Here is a 25,168-nt window from a genome sequence, read left to right on the forward strand (position 1 = left end):
ATAAATATAGCATTCTCTATCCCTGAGAATTCGGGCCAGGTATTTAAGACTCCTCTTAAGTGAGAGAGCACTGTTTTGTAAAATAGTTAGTGCGAAACACAGTGAGTCATTGTAACTCCCTTCATGTTCAACGGGGAAGTAAACGTATTACTTGGGACATCAGTTCAGTTCAGTTGGGTCACTCAGTCATGTCTGACTCTTTGAAACCCCATGAATTGCAGCACGCCGGGCCTCCCTGTCCATCACCAACTCCCAGAGTCTACCCAAACTCACGTCCATCGAGTCGGTGATGCCATCCAGCCATCTCATCCTCTGTCATCCCCTTCACCTCCTGCCTTCAATCTTTCCCAGCATCAGGGTCTTTTCCAATGAGTCAGCTCTTCATATCCGCCTCAACAGCAGTTCTTCCAATGAACATCCAGGACTAATCTCCTTTAGGATATACTAGTTGGATCTCCTTGCAGTCCAGGGGACTCTCAAGAGTCTTCTCCAACACCACAGTTCAAAAGCATCAATTCTTCGGCGCTCAGCTTTCTTCACAGTCCAACTCTCACATAGCTAATGCTAATTATCAAGCAGGGCAAAGGCTAATAGAGTTTTGCCACGAGAACGCACTGGTAATAGCAAACACCCTATTCCAACAACACAAGAGAAGACTACACGTGGACATCACCAGATGGTCAACACCGAAATCAGATTGATTATATTCTTTGCAGCCAAAGATGGAGAAGCTCTATACAGTCAGCAAAAACAAGACCAGGAGCAGACTGTGGCTCAGATCATGAACTGCTTATTGCCAAATTCAGACTTAAATTGAAGAAAGTAGGGAAAACCACTAGACCATTCAGGTATGACCTAGATCAAATCCCTTATGAGTATACAGTGGAAGTGACAAATAGATTTAAGGGACTAGACCTGATAGACAGAGTGCCTGGCGAACTATGGACAGAGGTTCGTGACATTGTACAGGAGACAGGGATCAAGAAAATCCCCATGGAAAAGAAATGCAAGAAAGCAAAATGGCTGTCTGAGGAGGCCTTACAGATAGCTCGGAAGAGAAGAGAAGCAAAAAGCAAAGGAGAAAAGGAAAGATATTCCCATCTCAATGCAGAGTTCCAAAGAATAGCAAGGAGAGATAAGAAAGCCTTCCTCAGTGATCAGTGCAAAGAAATAGAGGAAAACAACAGATTGGGAAAGACTAGAGATCTCTTCAAGAAAATTCGAGATACCAAAGGAACATTTCATGCAAAGATAGGCTCGATAAAGGACAGAAATGGTATGGACCTAACAGAAGCAGTATATATTAAGAAGAGATGGCAAGAATACACAGAAGAACTGTACAAAAAAGATCTTCACGACCCAGATAATCACGATGGTGTGATCACTCACCTAGAGCCAGACATCCTGGAATGTGAAGTCAAGTGGGCCTTGAAAAGCATCACTACGAACAAAGCTAGTGGAGGTGATGGAATTCCAGTTGAGCTATTTCAAATCCTCAAAGGTGATGCTGTGAAAGTGCTGCACTCGATATGCCAGCAAATTTGGAAAACTCAGCAGTGGCCAGAGGACTGGAAAAGGTCAGTTTTCGTTCCAATCCCAAAGAAAGGCAATGCCAAAGAATGCTCAAACTACCGCACAATTGCACTCATCTCACATGCTAGTAAAGTAATGCTCAAAATTCTCCAAGCCAGGCTTCAGCAATACGTGAACCGTGAACTTCCAGATGTTCAAGCTGGTTTTAGGAAAGGCAGAGGAACCAGAGATCAAATTGCCAATATCCGCTGGATCATCGAAAAAGCAAGAGAGTTCCAGAAAAACATCTCTTTCTGCTTTATTGACTATGCCAAAGCCTTTGACTGTGTGGATCACAATAAACTGTGGAAAATTCTGAAAGAGATGGGAATACCAGACCATCTGACCTGTCTCTTGAGAAACCTGTATGCAGGTCAGGAAGCAACAGTTAGAACTGGACATGGAACAACAGACTGGTTCCAAATAGGAAAAGGAGTATGTCAAGGCTGTATATTGTCACCCTGCTTATTTAACTTATATGCAGAGTACATCATGAGAAACGCTGGGCTGGAAGAAACACAAGCTGGAATCAAGATTGCCGGGAGAAATATCAATAACCTCAGATATGCGGATGACACCACCCTTATGGCAGAGAGTGAAGAAGAACTAAAGAGCCTCTTGATGAAGGTGAAGGAGGAGAGTGAAAAAGTTGGCTTAAAGCTCAACGTTCAGAAAACTAAGATCATGGCATCTGGTCCCATCACTTCATGGGAAATAGATGGGGAAACAGTGGAAACAGTGTCAGACTTTATTTTTTGGGGGCTCCAGAATCACTGCTGATGGTGACTGCAGCCATGAAATTAAGAGACGCTTACTCATTGGAAGGAAGGTTATGGCCAACCTAGATGGCATATTTAAAAGCAGAGACATTACTTTGCCAACAAAAGTCCGTTTAGTGAAGGCTATGGTTTTTCCAGTGGTCATGTATGAATGTGAGAGTTGGACGGTGAAGAAAGCTGAGTGCCACAGAATTGATGCTTTTGAACTGTGGTGTTGGAGAAGACTCTTGAGAGTCCCTTGGACTGCAAGGAGATCCAATCAATCCATCCTAAAAGAGATCAATCCTGGGTGTTCATTGGAAGGTCTGATGTTGAAGCTGAAACTCCAATACTTTGGCCACCTCATGCGAAGGGTTGACTCATTGGAAAAGACCCTAATGCTGGGTAGGATTGGGGGCGGGCGGAGAAGGGGACAACAGAGGATGAGATGGTTGGATGGCATCACCGACTTGATGAACATGGGTTTGGGTAGACTCCGGGAGTTGGTGATGGACAGGGAGGCCTGGCGTGCTGCAATTCATGGGGTCGCAAAGAGTCGGACACGACTGAGTGACTGAACTGAACTGAATTATCATTCTCTGAGTATATTCTGATGTGCAGTGACACAGCTGCCAGAAAAAGAAAGGAGAAGGACCACCAGCATCCCGAGCCTTCTTACACTCCCCTTTGGTGGGGATCTTATATCTCCATCTCCCCTCGTAAGAATTTAAGGGTGGGTTGTTACACAGAGAAGGCAGGTCAGACCCATCCTAGTCACTTCCATGGCTCCTGGCTTATTGGCACTCTGTACATCTGCATTCTATGCAAATCAAGAAAAGCAAGGCATCTCAGAAACACAGTTTTCTCAAGGGTAGCAGTGTCTATAGATATGTCCTACGGGGACTTCCCTGGCAATCCAGTGGTTAAGACTCTCCACTGGGCATGTGTTGAGTCCCTGGTTGGGGAACTAAGATCCCATATTGCTGTGGCCAAAAAAAAAAAAAATTAAATTACAATAAAAAGATTTGTTGCAGGAACTACATGCATAGTTTCATATTTTCCAATAGCAACATTAAAGAGAGTTTAAAAAAAAGCAGATTAAGACTGAATTTCGATTGTCAAAGTATTTCCAAAATGTTAGCTCAATGTGTAATACAGACAAAATTATTGCTAAGATATTTTGCATATTTTTTTGCTAAATATTTGCTATCCAGTATGTATTTTACATTTACAGCATATCCTAATTTGGACAAGTCACATTCCAAGACTCAATATTGAAAATCAGTCAGCCGTGTCCGACTCTTTGTGACCCCTTTGACTATACAGTCCATGGAATTCTCCAGGCCAGAATACTGGAGTGGGTATCGCTTCTCTAGGGGATCTTCCCAACCCAGGAATCGAACTGCGGTGTCCTGCATTGCAGGCGGATTCTTTACCAGCTGAGCCAGAAGGATTCCATAGCCATAAATGGTTATGGCTACCATCTTGGAAATCACAGGGATAGAATCGGAACATTCCACCATTATTAATAATCCCTTCTCAATTATCCGTGAGCCATCATCTCTTGATGGGTTACTAGACATCCTCTCCTACCCCCAAAATCAGTTGCCTTCTAGGAAGACCGTGTAACCTTCTCAGCAATGCATGATCAGGACTCATTTATATGTTTTAATCACCTTTACAATTGGATTCTCATTACTACATGTCGTTTTGAAGACTCAGTGCAGGCCCTGTTAAGCCATTTTGCCTCTTCCCAAGCCATTGCTCCTTCCTTTTCTGTATTCTAGATTTTTGGGGCTAAACTTCCATGACCCTCCACTTCAACTTCACATCTGTTCTGATGCTTTTTGTCTTTACTGCGTATCTGACTTCAGTTCTTGGTCGTAAGCTCCACAGTAACGTGCTCTTAGCCTGCCTTCTTCACAGTCCAGCCAGCTGTCCTGCGTAGACGGGGACTCAAAGCATAGCAGACTCGATACTCCATCAAGTGTGTTGGATTTGTATATGAAAAGTTACATTTGCCGATGTAACCGATCTTACAATTGCATATTGTTGTTGTCTATATTTAAAAAAAAAATCATGGAAAAATGTCGAATTCCATCCATATCCTCATGACCACCGCAGAAATGAGTCTACAGTATTTCAACAGCAGTCTGGCTGAATGTTCTGGTTAGTGACGAGGTGTGAACGCTCATGATGACTTGAGGGGGGCCCTGAGTTCTCTTTTTGATAGAACACCCCATCTGTGAGTTGATGTCTAATGTATGACTTTGGGCAGTTGGAGGGACTGGCACTTATCTGTGCTAAATCTCAAGTTGCCTGTGTTTAAAGGGATTTATTCCTTAAGAATAAATCAGTGTGTTCAATTCATAGACTGGCCTTTGCTCCTGGCAGACATAACTAATCGATTGCAGCATTTAGTTTATCTGAGTCAAGAGGCAGATTCTTTTCAAGGTCGCACTCTGCTTATAAGCCTTGCACGCGTGCTCAGTTGCTCAGTCATGTCTGACTCTTTGCGGCCCCATGGATTGTGGCCTGCCAGGCTCTTCTGTCCATGGGATTCTCCAGGCAAGCATACTGAAGTGGGTTGTCATTCCCTTCCCCAGGATCTTCCCCACCCAAGGATCAAACCCACGTCTCTTGCATCTCCTGCATTGGCAGGCGGATTCTTTACCACTCTGCCACCTGGGAAGCCCAATAAAAGAATAATTGATATGAATTTCAGAAGTATACTGTTATTTGTAATCTCAGTCTAGCATAATTTCCATTGTATCGTAAAAGGTCAGGGTTGCAGTTATAATAATAGATTCATTTTGCTTCTTTTTGTTCTGCTTCTGTGTACATTGTCAACACCATTTTAATTTTGTCGTATAATCCATGCCTGTTTCATTGTTTGAGTCGTATAGAGATCGACTTTTACATTATGAATCTTGCAAAACATATTCCACATAAAAGAACAATTTATAAAACTTGCAGGATGTAACTATCTTTTCTTTCAAACTGAGTTTCCAACACGTTCTCCTTCATTTTTATTACTTTGCGTCTGTCTACTTACTCTTTAGTTCAATTCATTCCCAACTATTCCTGAACATTCTGGTAAAGTTGAGAAATTTCCTTCAAAATCTTCTCGGCCTTTCTCTGTCTACCAAGTACTTAAACTACATATTTATTTCACTGAGGCTATCCCTTTGTGGCTCAGATTGTAAAGCGTCTGCCTGCCAATGCAGGAGACCTACTTTCGATCCCTGGGTCAGGAAGATCCCCCGGAGAAGGGAATGGCAACCCACTCCATTATTCTTGCCTGGAGAATCCCATTGACAGAGGAGCCTGGCAGGCTGCAGTCCGTGGGGTTGCAAAGACTTGGACATGACTGAGCAACTAACACTATCACTTTAACTTTTTTATTTCATTGTCTACTTATAGATATCTGTTTCCATTTTCAGGCTCAAATTAATGTACAAATCCATCTACATTTTAAGGGGTAAGACGTATAGAAAAATAGGACATCTATATTTTCTTGCAGAATGTTTCTTTTCTTAAATATGTGTTACTTTCCTATTTGAAAATCTCAAATGCATCCGCACATGTGTTTGCTAATGATATAGATATGTTTTATATGTGTGTGTATACATACACATGTTTGTGTCTTTGCTGATGGCTCAGTGGTCAAGAATCTGCCTCCAATGCAAGAGATGCACATTCAATCCCTGGGTTGGGAAGATCCCCTGGAGGAGGGCATGGCAACCTTCTCTAGTATTCTTGCCTGGAGAATCCCATGGACAGAGGAGCCTGGCAGGCTACAGTCCATGGGGTCACAAAGAGTCAGACACGACTGACCCACTTTCACTTTATCTATGCTGTTCACGAGTAATATTTTGCCCGTGTGCTTACGCAGTTTCTCTTTGGAGCACAGAGCTTGAATATGAGGCAGGGTACTTCCCAGAAGTTTCCATGTCAGTGAGAACATGGCTTCCTCGAAATTCCCCAGGGACATCGGTTTCCTGACTTGGACCCTGAAATGGTACATTTGTGTGTACACTCTCGCATTTGAATGTCAAAGAGCTTTTCACCCTCTCAAAACTCCAAATTGGATCGCTCCAGGCAGACCAGCAGGGCATTCAACAGCCTGCTGTCTTCTGCTGGGATCTTTGACAAATGAATCATATGTCATTTTTCCTTCCCAAACCAGATGCCGTTTTATTTTATTCTGGGAGTTTGCATCGCAGCATGCATTTGCTGTTTCTAGTACATACGCTAGCGGTCCTTCCTCTGACGGGTTTCTTATAAGATGCTCACTGACCTAACCCATCAATCTTGCCTGTGCCTCCAGCCCTTTCTATAAACTATTTAGTGCTATGCTGGCCTTCTCATTACGGTGCCATGCTTTTTACCTGCTTTTGTTTTCCATCAACTTGGGATTTATCATTAATTATCGTGACTCTTCCATCTTGGACAATCAGAAGAGATTATGGGTAGTCACTCATGTCTGCCTCTAACAGGGCTGTTGCTGATCATATCAAGCGCTTGAAATATGATCAGTGTTGCCTTCAACACGGGTTTCCAAAATATTTAGTCCTCCTACATTTAAAATGGAGCATGAGGGCTTCCCTGGTGGCTCAGTGGTTAAGAATCTGCCTGCCAGATGTGGAGAACAGACTTGTGGATGCAGTGAGGGAAAGAGAGGTTGGGGGGAATACAGACTAGCATGGAAACATGTACATTACCATATGTAAAATAGATGTTGTCTTTCGGTCACTCAGTCATGCCTGATTCTTTATGACTCCTTGGACTGCAGCATGCCAGGCTCTTCTGTCCTCCACTATCTCCCGGAGTTTGCTCAAACTCATGCCCATTGAGTCAGTGATGCCATCCAAACATCTCATCTTCTGTTGTCCCTTTCTCCGGCCTTCAATCTTTCCCAACATCAGGGTCTTTTCCAATGAATCAGTTCTTTGCATCAGGTGGCCAAAGTATTAGTGTTTCAGCATCAGTCCTTCCAGTGAATGTTCAGGGTTGATTTCCTTTAGGATGGACCGTTTGGGTCTCCTTGCTGTCCCAGGGACTCTCAGGAGTCTTCTCTGGGACCACAGTTCAAAATAGATAAGCAGTGCTAATTCGCTGTATGACTCAAGGGGCTCAACCCAGTACTCTGTGTCAACTGAGAGGGGTGGGAGATGGGAGGGAGGTTCAAGGGGGAGGACCCAAAAAAAAAACCCTTGGGGCAATGCAGGATGCACACGTTCAATCCCTGCTCTGCGAAGATCCCATGTGCCCTGGAACAGCTAAGTCTTTGCCCTTCAACTCTGGAGCCTGTGCTCTGGAGACCAGAAGCCACCACTGTTGTAGCCTGTGCACTTAGACCCCGTGCCCGCCAACAAGATGAGCCTCGTCAAGGAGAAGCCCCCACACTGTGACTGGAGAGCAGCCCCCTGTTGCCTGCAGCTAGAGAAAAGCCCACATAAGCAACGAAGACCTGGCCCAGCCAAAGGGAAATAAATCAAATAAATGCAAATTTGTATAAAGCTATCATATTAAAAAAAATAAGATGGAACATGAGTGTTTGTACCATTTTGGGTCATGTTGCACATTGCTACCTTGTCCTGTCTTATGAGTTCCTCCTCTGTCCGTCCACATAGAAGCCTTATTATTTACATTCATATCTGACACGACAAAAGAACATTTTACAACCTGCTGGGATTCTCTACCCGAGGTGAACAAAACCAGGGGGCTGAAATCTGTCTTCTGGCTCCAAATTGACTGTTCTTTGTATGCTCTTTGCTACTATCCTACTGAAAATAACTGTTAAAATCCAGTGGTGTTTATTTATTTATTTAGTTATTTGGCCAATATCCTCTTTGAGACAAGAGGGATTTCCAGGGTTGACATGATCCAGTGATGTAATTGTCTCCCTAAGTCTTGTCAAGGCTATGGTTTTTCCAGTAGTCATGTATGGATGTGAGAGTTGGACCATAAAGAAAGCTAAATGCTGAAGAATCAATACTTTTGAACTGTGATGTTAGAGAAGGCTCCTGAGAGTCCCTTGAACTGCAAGGAGATCCAACCAGTCAATCCTAAAGGAGATCAGTCCTGGGTGTTCATTGGAAGGACTGATGTTGAAGCTGAAACTCCAATACTTTGGCCACCTGATGCGAAGAGCTGACTCATTGGAAAAGACCCTGATGCTGGGAAAGATTGAAGGCAGGAGGAGAAGGGGACTACAGAGGAGGATGACATGGTTGGGTGGCATCACTGACTCAATGAACATGGGTTTGAGTAGACTCCGGGAGTTGGTGATGGACAGGGAGGCCTGGCATGCTGCGATTCATGGGGTCACAAAGACTCAGACACAACTGACCGACTGAACTGAGCTGAACTGAATGGATGTGGATTCAAATGCTTTATTCCTCTGTGTCTTGATGTGAATGGGGACCGTTGGGGTCCTGGTGGTTGAGGGTTGAGGTCAGCTGCAAAATCAGCTCAGTGAAAAGTAAAAATGAAAATGTTAGTCACTCAGTCGTGTCTGTCTCTTTGAGACTCCATGGACTTCAGCATGCCAGGCTCCTCTGTCCATGGGATTCTCCAGGCAAGAATGCTGGAGTGGGTTGCCATTCCCTTCTCCAGGGGATCTTCCCGACCCAGGTATCGAACCCAAGTCTCCTGGATTGCAGGTAGATACTTAATATCTGAGTGAAATGAGTATGCAATTGTCTCAAGGTTTTCCAGAAGATTCCTTTCCAAGCGTTCTGCCAACATGAGAGAAGGTTCCGCTCTCGGTTAGACCAACCATGAGTGACTGTTTGCCTTGGATCCAAATAGCAATTTATCAGGTGAGTCAGAGGATCTGAGCTCCTCTTGTTCACTCAAGGTTGGAGGAAGTTAATCTGGAAGGTGGAGTTCCCGGAGTGTAAGTGGTTTTTTCCACTGAACTTCTGGGTCACCTCAGCCACGTAGAGAAGACCCAGAGTCAATGCATTTGTAACTTTTATGGTTAGAGTTGGTTCCTGCAGATACATTTTCCTCTCAAAATTTCCTGCCTAGTCCAGTCCCTGTAGATATTATCTCGGGGTGTTCAGTTGGGAGGGTGGGCTTCCCTGGTGGCTCAGATGGTAAAGAATCCACCTGCAGTGCGGATTTCCTCTTTCAGACCAGAGAGGTTTCCAGGGTTGAGGAGAGTTGGGTTCGATCCCTGGGTTGGGAAGACCCCCTGGAGGAGGAAATGGCCACCCACTCCAGGATTCCTGCCTGGAGAATCCCATGGACAGAGGAGCCTGGAGGGCTACAGCCCATGGGGTTGCAAAGAGTCAGACACAAATCTACTAATGAGACAGTTCTCCCCTTAAATAGTCATGGTGAGCTGCCAATATTCATGTTCTTTTCTTTTATTTTTTTTTTTACGTGTATATTGCTTTATTTATTTTTTGACTGCACTGTGTCTTGCTTCACTGGGCTTTCTCTTCCTTGTTGTGAGCGGGGGCTACTCCCTAGTTGTGTTCCCTGGGCTTGTCATTGCGGTGGCCTCTGTTGTTGCAGAACACGGGCCCTAGGGCACGCCGTGGGTCTCTGTAGCTGCATCTTGGTGCCTCTCAGGTGCTCAGCTTTAATAGTTGAGGCACGTGGCTCGTGGGTCGTGGTGGGCGGGCCCTAGCGCACACAGACTTCAGTAGTCGTGGCTCAAGGACTTCCTTGTTCCTTTGCATCTGGAATCTTCCTAGAGCAGGCATCCAATCCCTGTCCCCCGCATTGGCAATTGGATTTTTCAGTGCATCACCAGAGAAGTCCTCGTGTAATTTCTTAACCAGGGTGAGCATCTTATTCAGAAGGTATGGCGATTAAGGAGGACCTGGTAGCTCTGAGTATCTAACTTGGAAGGAGAATTCACCACCCAGTGGGTACTGAGAGTCTCGGATTCCATGCAAATACATTTCTGAGTGTTTCTACATTTGTGTCTCCCAGTCCTATCCTTTGCAACGTCAAGGTCATCCTTGGGATCAACTCTGCCTGCGTTTCCCTGCATCCATTTCCTAGAGCTGCTGTAACAAACACCCCACATCAAGTGGCTTCAAATAGCACACAGTTCAAATTAATAATAGTGAAAAAAGAACCTAATCTGGTTTCCTGTGAATCCAGTGGTTAACGCTTTGCAGGGGATTTGGGTTCGTTCCCTGGTTGGGGAGGTAAGATCCCATAGGCTTTATGGCCGAAAAACCAAAACATAAAACAGAGGTAGTATTGTAGCAAATCACATCATGGTACATATATACAGTGGAATCCGACTCAGCCATTGAAAAGAAAGAAGGAATGTCATTTGCTGCAACAGGGATGGACCTAGATATTGTCATACTGAGTGAAGAAAGTCAGACAGAGAAGGAGAAATATATGACACCTCTTGTATGTGAAATTTAAAAAGGAATGATACAAATGAACTTACAAAGCAGAAATTGACTCACAGAGTTAGAGAAGGAACTTATGATTACTACGAGGAAGGATGGGAGGAAGGAATAGTTGGGGAGTTTGGGATGGACGTGTTGTTGCTATTGTTGAGTCACAAAGTCATATTTGGCTCTTTGCTAAAATTCATGTCCATTGAGTTGGTGATGCCATCCAACCGTCTCACCCTCTGCTGCCCCCCTGAACCAACTATCAAACCCATGCCCCCTGAAGTGGAAACCTGCAGTCCTAACCAGCCCCAATTATTTCTGCCTTCTTATGTAACACACTCGTAACTCCTCTCACTACTTAACTTTGTTGTCTGTTTATTGCCTTTCTCTCAAAATGCAGCACCCTGAAATCCACCCATGTGAACTGTGCAGAGGTGACGATTTATCCATTCCTGTCTAGGGTGAACTTTTCACCTCACCTTAAAGGAACCCGGTACAGAGGCCTCTTGAATCTGATACAAGGGCTCCCACTTTATTTGCTCTGTGCCTTTGGATCATCCCGTGTTAAAATTTTCCCTTCATCAGTTTTCAGCCGTGACTCCAAAGGTGGATATATTTTCATACATCAGCCATTTTGACACCCTCTGCATTTTTAATCAGCTTGTGGTCACATCAGAGAACAAGGAAAGACCTTGGGAGATGCTTCTGTTCTTTGGAAGTCTTCTGTTCTTATGAAGAAAGTTGCAATGCCGTTTTTTTTCCCTCAGGCTGTGCCCCCAGATGTCTGCACAGTTAACTCATTATTGACAGGGGTATTTTTTCTAGAAACTAAATGCCTGCGGCCACTGATGTTTCTTTTATCGGGTCAAAAATTCATTCTCTTATTTTACTAACATTTTGCGGGTTACGACATTCAGTGTTACACTTGACACACCTGTGAAGCTTTGTAATTTTCATAAAATGTTGTCTGCAGTATTCTTTTCTGGAAAAGGAACAGAGCGTTCTCTAGCACCCTTTTCATGTCCACTCTCCATAGCAGAATCCGTCACCAAGGATTTCTGTCTTTCTCTTGGTCTTCTCTTCGCATTGTCTGAATCAGAGCTACATTCTGAAGAGCCGTCACCTTCTGAGACGCTGGTCTATATGTCACTTAGACCATGAGACAAAGTGTCTGCATAAAACTCACTGACAACCTCTCTCTCACTCAAACTCTCATTTTCCACAATTTTATGATGATAAGCTTGTGTTTAAAATAAACACAAAGTTGGAACAGAATCCTAATGGAGCAGACCTTGAAAGATGGCGGTCATAAGGTGGATAATGGCGGGAAAGAGGCCGTGCAACCAATGGACAGGGTAACCTTGAAACACACTGCCTTGTGTCAAATAGACAGAGCCAGTGGGAATTTACTGTATGAATCGGGGAACTCAAACCACTCCTCTGTGACAAGCTAGAGGGCTGGGAGGGGGTGGGAGGCGGGAGGGAGGTTCAAGAGGGAGGAGAAATATCCATTTTTATGGCTGACCCACGTTGATGTACAACAGAAACCAACACAGTATTGTGAAGCGCTCATCCTTCAATTAGTAAATTTTAAAGATAAGTTGTGTGATGAACCCTGGATCAATTTTAATCTCTAACAAATTCACATGGGGATATTAATTGTGTCACTCTGTAAAAAACGTAGTGATATGTCTTGAATCGATAATATTCAGTGAAGCAAAAAGCACATCATTAATAATACATCTCTGTTCAGGAATGTGTTCATAGTTGCCATGTTTCCTCCCTGCAGTTCAAAGTCATTGCCACAGTATCTCGCATCTGTATCCTTTCCTTATTCGTGGTCATTTCACAGCCTGAGACAGCTCTGTAAGGACAGCTAACTGACCTACACAACTTTTCTTGTATTTGTTATCCCTTAAATTCATTTGCTAGTTTGGGTTCTCAGTTGGGTTATTTCCCATACATTAGTTGTAATTTCTCAGGAAATACATCTTTAGATGAGAAATGGTCTTTCTTCACCTCTCGTTGTTGTCGTTCGGTGTTGCTAAGTCGCTCAGTCGTGCCCAACTCTTTGCGACCCCATGGACTGCAGCTCGCCGGGCTTCCCTGTCCTTCACTATCTTCTGGAGTTTGCTCAAATTCATGTCCATGGTGAGGCCATCCAACCATCTCATCCTCTGTTGCCCTCTTCTCCTCCTGCCTTTGATCTCAGTCAGCATTAGGGTCTTTTGCAATGAGTCAGTTCTTCGCATCAGGTGGCCAAAGTATTGGAGCTTCAGCTTCCAAGGAACAGGCATCTTTTAATTTCATGGCTGCAGTCACCGTCCACAGTGATTTTGGAGCCCCCCCAAAAAAGAAAATCTGTCAGTGTTTCCACTTTTTCCCTATTTGCCCTTAAGTGATGGAACCAGATCTTCATTTTTTGAATGTTGAGTTTTAATCCAGCTTTTTCACTCTTCTCTCTCACCCTCGCCAAGAGGTTCTTTAGTTCCTCTTCACTTTCTGCCATTAGAGTGGTATCATCTGCATATCTGAGGTTGTTAATATTTCTCCCAGCTATCTTGATTCTCGCTTGTGATTCATCCGGCCTAGCATTTCGCATAATGTGCTCTGTCCAGTTGAGTCGCTCAGTTGTGTTCAGCTCTTTGTGACCCCATGAACTGCAGCACGCCAGGCCTCCCTGTCCATCACCAACTCCCGGAGTTTACCCAAACTCATGTCCATTGAGTCGGTCTGTATAGAAATTAATAAAAATGTTAGCATAACCTCCAGACCAACATTTTATCTTTGGATCGCTCTGAGATTTCCATTGCCTTCTGCTGTCTTAGATGTTGCACGTAAGAGCCTCCTTGTTGATTTAGAGATTTAGTCCTCATGTTTTATAAACTTCTCCAGGACCAGAGTAGGTCATAGTGGAGCCTGTGGAAGGAAGATAATTTAAAATGATTTCTGATTGTAGACTGCATTTTGCTTGCCTGTACAAACGAAGCTGTCATTTCCTTGAAAATAGAAGCAAGCAGTGCCACTGTGAACACCAACGGAAGTAGCCCACAGCATCCAGTTCTCCCATGGATGTGATTCTACGATTTCCTCCCATTTTTTTTCACAGCACAATAGCTATTAAGCCATTGTCCTAAAGGCAAGAGAAATTAGCTTCTTACAAGACAGTGAATCCTAGACAAGCTAAGAAAGGGTTTGACTCATCTCTTTACCCCTTAAAAAAATCCTCTCTTAAATTGCAGCTCAATTAAGAATTAGCCTAAAATAGACATTTTAATTTTAAAAAATGTGGTTAAAAGTTATGGAAGTGACTTTTAAATCTCACCCCTGTTATAAGAGAGTCGAGTGATTTAAAAGAATGTTATAGGTGCTGATTGAATCCCTGAAAAGTACAGCTTCATTTCTACAAATGAGTATTTGTTGTTGCTGTTGTTCAGTCACTTAGTTGTGTCCGACTCTTTGCAACCCCATGGACTTCAGCACGCTAGGCCTCCCCGTCCTTCACTGCTGGAATTGACTCAAACTCATGTCCATTGAGCCGGTGATGCCATCCAACCATCTCACCCTCTGTCGTCGGCTTCTTCTCCTGCCTTCAATCTTTCCCAGCATCGATGTCTTTTCTAATGTGTCAGCTCTTCACATCAGGTGGCCAAAATACTGGAGTTTCAGCTTCAGCCTCAGTCCTTCCAATGAATGTTCAGGGTTGATGTTCTTTAGGATGGACTGGTTGGATCTCCTTGCAGTCCAACAAGGGACTATTGAGAGTCTTTTCCAACACCACTATTTGAAAGAGTATTAGACATAAGTTGTTTTTTTTTCCCTTACGTGAAATGCAGCCTGCAATAGAAGAGATGTATGAGTAACACTGTATTTTGGTGTATTTCTTCTTGCAACAGTATGGTCTCAGTGCCCTCCAGATGGCTCAGCTGAGGTAGGGAAAGTGATGAGGTGACATTATGGATTTTTCCAAACATACTTGCTTATTCTCCTCCATGTGTCTCTCAGAGCTGTCTTACCTGGGCAGCCAATGCAGGTGTCGGGGAAGCTTTAAAACATTAGCATCCAAGCAGAAGGAGCCTCCGAGCATTTAAAACTAAGAGGGTTGGCCAACACACTGCATTCTATATGCTTTGCGTTTCTAAGTCAACCCAACTATTTTAGGTGTGCTCACTGACATTTTTTTTTCCTTGTGTTATTTTAATTTTGGAACATCATTGGGAACTGAGCACACCAAAGCGCTGAGCACAGGCCTTCCTTATCAGATCCATCGTCATGATTGAAAATCATAATCAGGAAAGCACACGAAAAAGAGGAAAACTTACTAACTGCGGCAGATATTGAGGAGACAGAAATGTTGAAAGAGAGTGAGCATAAGATAATTCCGCATGGCAGGAGGAGAAAGATTATTTTAAAATCTAAGGTTTTTTAATTTGTTTTCTTAAATTTATATAAAGGTTTTTATTTAAAATGGATCTTTTAAAGGTTTCTAAATGCATTTTTGGAGCACACAAGGTACCAGAAAAGGATGTTCTATCGATATAGTACTTTAGCCAATTGATTTGATGAAATAAGGGTGTTCTGACCTTCTGTTAGCCAAGAGCCTCTTCCTGGGTCAGTCCATTGGGAGTTACGGAGATTGTGTATGTGTGTGTTCATGGGTGCGCATGTGTTCTCCATTCTAGTGTTCAGGTTTTTCACAATATCGCTATTGTAAATATTTTGACAGTCCTCCATGTACATATTTACACATTTGTGGAATCTAAAAAGAAACGATTCCCATGAACTTACAAGATGGAAACAGATTTACAGACTTAGAGAACAGACTTATGTTTGCCTTGGGGAAGGATTGGGGAAGGGATAGTCAGGGAGTCTGGGATGGACATGGACACACTGCTGTATTTAACATGGAGAACCAACCAGAACCTGCTGTCCAGCACAGGGAACTCTGCTCAATACTCTGTAATAACCTTATGGTTCCCAGGGGGAAGGATGGGGGAAGGGATAGTTAGGCAGTTTGGGATGGACATGGACACACTGCTGTATGTAACATGGAGAACCAGCAAGGACCTGCTGGACAGCACAGGGAACTCTGCTCAATACTCTGTAATAACCTTATGGTCCCCAGGGGGAAGGATGGGGGAAGGGATAGTTAGGGAGTTTGGGATGGACATGGACACACTGCTGTATTTAACATGGAGAACCAACAGGGACCTGCTGGACAGCACAGGGAGCTCTGCTCCATGTCATGTGGCAACCTGGATGGGAGGGGAGTTTGGGGGAGAATGGATCTTCCCCACCCAGGGATGGAACCCGCGTCTGTTGCATTGGCAGGTGGATTCTTCACCACTGAGCCACCTAGGAAGCCCCTTTGCCACTACACGGCCTGTCCGTGGAATTCTCCAGGCAAGAATAACAGAGTGGGTTGCCATTCCCTTCTCCAGCAGATCTTCCCAACCCAGGGATAGAAGCTTGGTCTCTTGTATTGCAGGTATATTCTTTACCATCTGAACCACCAGCGAGCAAACTTCAGCTTTCTTGCAGAGCATGGTAACATAGTTATCTCTGAAAGCAGTTTTCTCTGCTTCTGTATATGAATGATTTCATTAATACCTTGGGTACCAGCATGAGAAACTCAGCTGCTTCTCAGTTTGTACAGAAATCCACTCATTTGTTTGTATAGGTGTGTGCCTGTGTGTTTTTGTATTTTGTATGTATCAGATTTAACTTACAATTTGAGGAGAAACTCGAAACATTTTACCTTGATAATGTGAACTTAATCCTTTCAAATGGACTATCTCTCAGCTGTTTTCATCTTTTGGGCATCGTATAACCGGGGATTTTGTTTTAATTCATCAAACTGTCCAATTTGCTGAACCATATTTATAATCTGGGCTTCCCAGGTGGCGCTAGTGGTAAAGAACCCTCCTGCTAGTGTGGGAGACGTAAGAGACCCGGGTTTGATCCCAGGGTGGGGAAGATCCCCTGGAGGAGGAAATGGCAACTCACTCCAGTATTCTTGCCTGGAGAATCCCATGGACAGAGTTGGACACCACTGAAGCGACTAGGCACAGCCCAGCACCTTTATAATCTATTCTTTTGGCATTCTCTTTCTGCCGTGCATGAGTTAAGAAAGAACACAATGTAAGTCAGTTCTCTCCCCAAGCTGGGTTTGCTTCTCTCATCAAAATAATAATAAACTTGTGCCTTTGTTAAGGTAGTTCTGAGTACGCCGCTGGAATCCCGTTAGAAGCTGTATTGTCTCCGTAGGTGTTCTTGCCATTTGAATAATTATCTGCCCATCCCAGAAGCACAGTCAGTGTCAGAATCCTCAGGAGGTTTAGTCTGGAACTTTTTTGAAAATACCTTCCAGGTGTTCAGCTGTGTCTGAAAACCCCTGTTAAAAAGTTAGAACACATTCCACAGCTGTGGCAAATTAGAACGGTAGAACATCAGGTTTAAGAAAACTTGTACTAAATGCCTTCGTAAATTCTAATTGAGACTTAATTCTTTAGACTCCTTAGTTCTCAATCCTGCAAAAGAGCGTTTAGCACAAGCCAGGGAAGAATTAGAACATGTGTCATTGTCTACATTCCAGATAAACGATTGCTCTTTTAACATTTATCGAAAACGAGACTATGAACGTAAAGCCATCGGCTTCCCTGCATTCGAAAATTTAGAGTTGGTGATTATGCTGTTTGTTGAACTGCTGAATTTGACCTGGAAAAGAAAAAAAAAAATTTTAAATATCTCCAGCTACTTCATGGAGTCCTGAATCCAGTTTTTAAGGCATTTGTAATCTTTTTATTGTTTTTAACATGAGAGAAGTTTTCATCCATGGACATTTACTTAAACAACTCGCTAACAACGTAATCTGAAATAGAAATAAAAGTAGAACACAATGAAGATTTTTTTGGATCCCTCTCTCTTCCCCTTTTAAACTATATGCCTTTGGTCTTACTCAGAGTCATAACCTCTCTGATTCTTGTTTATCACTTCCTTCTGCTACATTTTATTTATACAAAATCATCTTAGCATGACCCTATTAATATGCCACGCGTAGACTGGTTTTGATCTTCAGTAAATTAAATCATATATTCATCTTCACCTGACATTTTGCATGGAAGGCTGTGTTTTTGGTGTTCAGCCATGGTGATATTTGAAGATGTAGCTTGTTTATGCTCACTGATAACATGAATTCCTTAGTTACGTCATCATACATTTCACTTCTTCCTTTGCTTCTTTTTTGTTATAGGCACGAGTTTGTTGTACTTTGTAGACTCTGTATATAAGTAATATCATACAGTATTTATCTTTCTCTGTCTGACTTTTTTTCACTTAGTATAATATCTTCTAACTCCATCCATGTTGCTGCAAATGGCATTATTTCATTCTTTTTCATGGCTGAGTAATACTCCAGTGTGTGTGTGTGTGTGTGTGTGTGTGTGTGTGTGTGTGTGTGTATGTGTTTGTGTGTGTACAAAACACCTTCTTTATCCATTCATCTGTTGATGGACATTTAGGTTCTTCCATGTCTTAGCTATTGTAAAAAGTGCTGCAGTGAACATTGGGGGTGCACATATCTTTTTGAATTAGAGTTTTCTTTGGATATATGCCCAGGAGTGAAATTGCTGGATCGTATGAGAACTCTATTTTTAGTTATTTTGAGGAAGCTTCATACTGTTTTCCAAAGTGGCTACACCAGTGTACATTCCCACCAACACTGTATGCATATTATGTGGTTTTTCATAAAAACTGAAGAGCATCTAGTGAGTTTCTTCCAAACCTGTCATGTACCTTATGAAGAATCAATCTTTGCGATCAGAAGAGACTCTTCACCCTTCAATAATTGGGCATAAGGTGGTAGAAATGATATTTCTATTCCATTCGGTTGACTTTTCAGCACTCTACCTGGTGCTAGGGCTGATGATAACAAGCTGACATAAATTTATATTTAAAATTAATTTATTCCATTCTGTAATTGTAACAAGATGCCCACTTTATGATTTTCCTTTATAAATCCCTGTTTATACATTAGGATTTTGGCATTCACATATACGCAGCTGCCATACATACACAATTTAACAGATATACGATTTGGACAAGGAGGGTGATTAAAAAAAATCTACATGAGAATCTAGACAATGTGTTAAAAAGCAGAGACATCACTTTGCCAACAAAGGAGTATACAGTCAAAGCTACTGGTTTTTCCTGTAGCCATGTATGGATCTGAGAGCTGGACCACCGAGAAGATTGAGCACTGAAGAACTGATGCTTTCAAACCATGGTGCTGGACAAGACTCTTTAGAGTGTGTTGGACAGCAAGGAGATGAGACCAGTCAATCCTGAAGGAAACCAACCCTGAATATTCATTAGAAGGATTGATGCTGACACTCAAGCTCCAATATTTTGGCCACCGGATGTGAAGAGCCAACTCATTGGAAAAGACCCTGATGCTGGGAAAGATTAGGGGCAGGAGGAGAAGGGGAGGACAGAGGATGAGATGGTTGGATGGCATCACCAACTCAATGGACATGAGTTTGAGCAAACTCCAAGAGATAGTGCAGGACAGGGAAGCTTGGTGTGCTGGAGTCCGTGGGGTTGCAGAGAGTTAGACATGACTTAGCAACTGAGCAACAACAGCAAAGATGATAATCAGCTGTTTTCTTATAAAAATAACTCATTACTAATCAACTGTTTTGTGTCACTTTATGCTTTTAAAATAACATGGCAGTTTAGCCACAGATATAACTCTAGAAGCCATCAATATTGATAATGAAAGGAAAGCTCAGTTTCAGGAACACAAAATGAATTTGTTAATTATAAGTTGTTTTGCATGAAAAGGTCAGGTGTTATTTGAAGTTTGTATTTAATTATGATGGTCAATTAAATATTTTTTTCCCCATTTCATTCCTTGCATTTCAGTGAGCAAGAGTGTAGAATTTAGCTATGTGACAAAAATGAATAGGATCAACATAATGGAACTTTTCTTGGAAACTGAACATTATGCAATATTCCATAGTCATCCTATTGAAAATTTGTCATGATTTCCAGTTCCACAGCCAATTGCTCTGGGGTTAGAAGCATGTTGGCTGATCCAAGGCCTCACTCGAGTGGGGAATACTGGTTGGTTTTTGAGCAAATCTTGAATAATTAGATAAAAGATATTCTGTTTTTCATCATATGCTGTTTCCCTTCTTAAAGTAAATTCATTTCACAGTTGCTTTACCTACATTCACAGTGAAACCAAAATAATATGAAGGGGTCTTACAAGCTGAGTGCTGTAGTAGACTCTTCATTGGAGAAATGCACTTTCAACTCTCCTAGTCAGTTCAGTTGCTCAGTTGTGTCCGACTCTTTGCAAGCCCGTGGACTGCAACATGCCAGGATTCCCTGTCCTTCACCATCTCCCAGAGCTTGCTCAAACTCCTGTCCTTTGAATCAGTGATGCCATCCAACCGTCTCATCCTCTGTTATCCACTTCTCCTTTTGCCTTCAATCTTTCCCAGCATCAGGGTCTTTCCTAGTGAGTCGCCTCTTTGCATCAGGTGGCCCTAGTACTGGAACTTCAGCTTCGGCATCACTCTTTCCAATGAATATTCAGGACTGTTTCCTTTAGGATGGACTGGTTTGATTTCTTTGCTGTCCACAGGACTCTCAAGAGTCTTCTCCAGCACCGCAGTTTGAAAGCATCAGTTCTTTGGCACTCAGCCCTCTTTATGGTCCCACTCTCACATCCGTACATGGTTTACTGGGGAAAACACAGCATTGACTCTTTGGACATTCGTCGTCAAAGTGATGTCTCTGCTTTTTAATAGGCTGGTCTAGGTTTGTCATAGCCTTTCTTCCAGGGAGGATTTTTAATAATCGAGAATTCACCAGGAAGACAGCATAGTCAAACTATTCAACCAAAGGGACAATTTGAGTGTGTGTTACACAGAGGGCATATGCACTCGTTCCTGAGAAATATCCCTACTTCTTCAACAACCACCTTTCTGTACCTGAAACTGAACTTTCTATTGGGATTTTATTGGGTTGTCCAAAAAGTTTGTTCAGATTTTTCCGTAGAATCTAATGGAAAAACCCAAGTGAACTTTCTGGCTAGCCCAGTGGTTCTTTCCTACGTCATTCCATTCACTTGTTGCTAATGTGTGTTGCATTTCTTCTCAGACCTTCCCAGGGTCTTTTGTTATCAGTCTTTTTTTCCTACAGTATTGCGTTAAGTTTCAGGTCAACAGCAATGCGATTCAGTTTGATGGATGGATGGACAGACAGATAGATGAATGCATATAGGTAATGTTTTCCATTCTTGGTTATTACAAGATATTGATTAAATGTAGTTCACTCTGCCATACACGAGGACCTTTTGTTTATATAGTTTATATATAGCAGGGTGAGTATGTTAACCCCAAACGTGCAGTTCCTACCACTTCAGATCCCCTTTGGTAACCATAAGTTTGTTTTTTTGCGTTAGTCCACTTCTATTTTGTAAATAAGTTCACCTGTAGTATTTTTTAGATTGCATGTGTCAGGGGCTTCCCTGATAGCTCAGCTGTTAAAGAATCCGCCTGCAGTACAGGAGAACCCAGTTTGATTCCTGGGTCTGGAAGATCCGTTGGAGAAGGGATAGGCTACCCACTCCAGTATTCTTGGGCTTCCCTGATGGCTCAGCTGGTAAAGAATCCAGCTGCAATGTGGGAGACCTGGGTTCCATCCCTGGGTTGGGAAGATCCCCTGGAGAAGGGAACAGCTACCCACTCCAGTGTTCTGGCCTGGAAAATTCCATGGACTCTATAGTCCATGGGGTTGCATGTATAAGTGATATCATATATTTGTCTTTGTCTGACTGACTTCACTTAGTATGATCATCTCTACGCTGATCCACATTGCTGCAAATGGCCTTATTTCATTCTTTATGGCTGAGTAGTATTCCATTGTATACATGTACCACATCTTCTTTATCTGTTCTCCCAAGAAAATTGAAAATAAACAAATGGGACCTCATCAAACTTATAAGCTTTAGCACAGCAAAGGAAACCTTAAACTGTCTTCTTAACCAAGTTCCAAGGTTCCCATTGAAAACCAACATTGGAAAGCTTGAGAATATTTCTGTATACATTTAAGATTATATGAATTAGTCAGCATGACTAGGTTTTGATAGAGATGAAGAAGAATGTCTGTTTTATTTTAATATATATATTTAGTTGTTAGCGTTTTATGGACAAATAACAAACCAGATTAATTCTCATCTGCCCCTAGATAGTATCCAGTCATAAGTACTAGGAAACCCAGCAACCACCCATGCTTGTCTTGCAATTGAGGATGAAATAGTGTATCTAATAGTGAGCTTCCCTGGTGGCTCAGCTGGTAAAGAATCCACTGCAATACGGGAGACCTGGGTTTGATCCCTGGGTTGGGAAGATTCCCTGGGGAAGGGAATGGCTACCCACTCCAGTATTCTGGCCTGGAGAATTCCATGGACTGTATAGTCCATGGGGTCGCAAAGAGTCGGACACGACTGAACGACTTTCACTTAGACTTAGACTTAGTGTGTCTAAATAGATCAGCATATTTAGAATTTGTACACTTTGTGAGAAACTATCAAAATTATGTTTCACATTTGTAACATAGAGTTATATAAATCATCTTTATTTCTTAAATACAATTTGTACTGCCATGAATACCATAAAATACAAAATATATATGGGCATCCCTGGTGGTTTAGTGGTAAAGAGCCCAAAAGCCAGTGCAGGAGAAGGGGGTGTTTGATCCTCTGGGTCTGACAGATCCCCTGCAGGAGGAAATGACAGCCCACTCCAGTATTCTTGCCTCTGAAATCCTATGGACAGAGAAGCCTGGCGAGCTACAGTCCATGGAGTCACAAAATATTGCACACAACTGAGCAACTGAGCATGCAGACAGACAGACACATGCACATATATATATATATTTCATGCATGTTTCATAAGCATACTATGATGGCAAAAAATATGACTTTCCTAATAAGTTTTAAAATATTTTTGTTAAATTAATTGTAGCTCACAAATGAAATAAGCTTTCTGTAAGTTTTTGAAATATGTGTTGATATCCACTCTAATAATATATCATTTTCCCTCAGCTTTTAGCATGTTAGTTGGGTCATTGCATGTATATCAGAAATTTGGTTGAATAAGGACCTCCATCATTTTCTCAGCATGATTGCAGTTGTAATATATTTTTGCCTTGCGTTTCTCTTTAGACTCTGAGTACCCAATAAACACTAAATAAATAATAAACAAGCACTGAATACACAGACTGAACAGATAAATATGCATCACCTTCATGCAAAGTTATTCACCAACAACATTTTGCAGTCAGAGCATATAAGCTTTGTTTATCATCTGCATAATCTTTTTTTTTTATCGAAGTGTAGTTGATTTACAATGTTGTTTTAATTACTGCTGTATGGCAATGTGACTCAGTTTTATATATATATATATGTTCATATATGTGTGTGTGTGTATATATATATATATATATATATATATATATATCCTTTTTCATATTCTTTTCCATGAGGATGTATCAGAGGATACTGAATATAGTTCGCTGTACTCTATAGACTATGGTAGGCTCTTGTTCATCCATCCTGTGTATAGTAATTTGCATCTAGGAATCCCGAACTCCCACCCCACCCCTCCCTCCACCCGTCCCTCTTGGCGGCCACAAGACTGTTCTCTGCCTAGGAGTCACTTTCTGTTTCATAGTTAAGTTCATTGGTGTCATAGTTCAGATTTCACATGTGATATCACAGGATATTTGTCTTCCTCTCTTTGACTTACTTCACTTCATATGAAAATCTCTAGGTTCATCGATGTTTCTGTAAATGGCCTGATTTCATTCTTTTTTTGTGGCTGTGTAACATTCCTGTGTGTGTGTGTGTGTGTGTGTGTGTGTGTGTGTGTATAGATAATGCATCATCTTTTTTTTTAAATAAATAAATATTTTGGTTTTTATTTTCTTTTTTTTTAATTGGAAGAATATTGCTTTACATTGTTGTGTTGTTTTCTGCCATACAACAATGAAAATCAGCCATAATTATACATATATCATAAAAAATATGAAACGATCCATGAATTTTTGTGTCATGCTTGCTCAGGGTCCGTGCTAATCTTCTCTGTATGGCTCCAGTTTTACTGTATGTGCTGCAGAAACACGCACTCTACCACATCTTCTTTTTAAAATTTTTATTGTAAGATATTTGCTTTACTATAGTATGTCACATCTTCTTTATGCATTCATTTGTAGATGGGCATTTAGGCTGTTTGCATACACGGCTATTGTGAATACTATCATCTGCGTAATACAGACAGAGCCTAGGTAGACCAGTTATCCACTTTCCCTATGACATTCTTTCATTTTTCAACAGATACCTGTCCTTACTTTCTCTGTGTGTCAAACAGAAATAAATGGCAGCATTTCTCATATCATGTTTGTAACATAGAGTTTTATATAAATCATCTTTATGTCTTAAATACAACTTGTAGTGTCAGGAAAAACAAAAAAGTGCAAAATGTGTATCGGCTCTCCAAGAAGCACGATGCTTTCAAAAGTACATTTTCCAGTTAGTTTCTCAAGCTGTGCTATTGGACTAAGGTATACTTTTCTCAACTTTACACCTGAGAAATATGAGGCTTTTTTGTAGATTCAAAGCCAAAGCTGACTGCCTCTGTGTGTGTGTATGCGTGCATGTGTGGACACGTTTGTGCAGTTGTGTCTCTTTGTGACCCCATGAACTGCAACATGCCAGGCTTCCCTGTCCTTCACCATCTCCCAGAACTTGCTGAAACTCACGTCCATTGAGTTGATGATGCCATCCAACCATCTCATCCTCTGTCATCCCTTCTCCTCCTGCCCTCAATCTTTCACGCTTAGGTAATGAATTATTCTTCAACGGATTACATCATCTGTGGCATTAAAGTCATGTTGTAAACAACCAAAGTGTAGTTATTAATACATCTGACCCCACTGAGGTTCTTACGGCCAACTTGAAGTGGGCAGAAAGCTGTGTGTTCTGGAACCAATCTCCTAAACTCTTCAGTTGAACGAGGAACATTTAGATGCTGGTTAGCCATCCTAAAACCCTCAACTTTCTGTTCTAGAGCAATATTTAGACCAAACACGGTGCACACAGTACTCATTTCATTCAACGTGCAAGTGAGAAATGGAATTTAGGTTTTTAAAGCATCTTTTCCATGAACCACATTTTAAAATAAACACCCAGTCACTTAGCACATCTCGTGTGAGCGTGTGTGTGTGTGTATGTATGTGTGTGTGTTTGTTTTATTCCTTCCAGTGCTTTGAATGAAACTCAGTATCAATCTAGTCCGTAATCTGTCTAAATTCAAATGACTTCTTTTGTGCATCTCTCTCCTTGTTCAGTTAATGTTGGTGGGGGGTGGGGCGGCTTACCGATTTACAAGC

The 25,168-nt window shown here is 42.0% G+C and overlaps 1 protein-coding gene and 1 non-coding gene across 5 annotated transcripts in view; one reads left to right on the plus strand and one right to left on the minus strand.

Moving 5' to 3' along the window:
* Positions 1-25,168, plus strand: part of LOC145536932 (neuroligin-4, X-linked) — a 371,520-nt gene that overhangs the window by 316,674 nt on the left and 29,678 nt on the right. The window lies entirely within an intron of this gene.
* LOC145537248 (U6 spliceosomal RNA) lies at positions 23,799-23,901 on the minus strand. Its single transcript, XR_014076279.1, has one exon. It is a non-coding gene; the product is annotated as a U6 spliceosomal RNA (small nuclear RNA).

The sequence above is a fragment of the Giraffa tippelskirchi genome, chromosome X (assembly GCF_054371585.1).
Source record: "Giraffa tippelskirchi isolate mGirTip1 chromosome X, T2T-mGirTip1v1.2.pri, whole genome shotgun sequence".
NCBI lineage: Eukaryota > Metazoa > Chordata > Mammalia > Artiodactyla > Giraffidae > Giraffa > Giraffa tippelskirchi.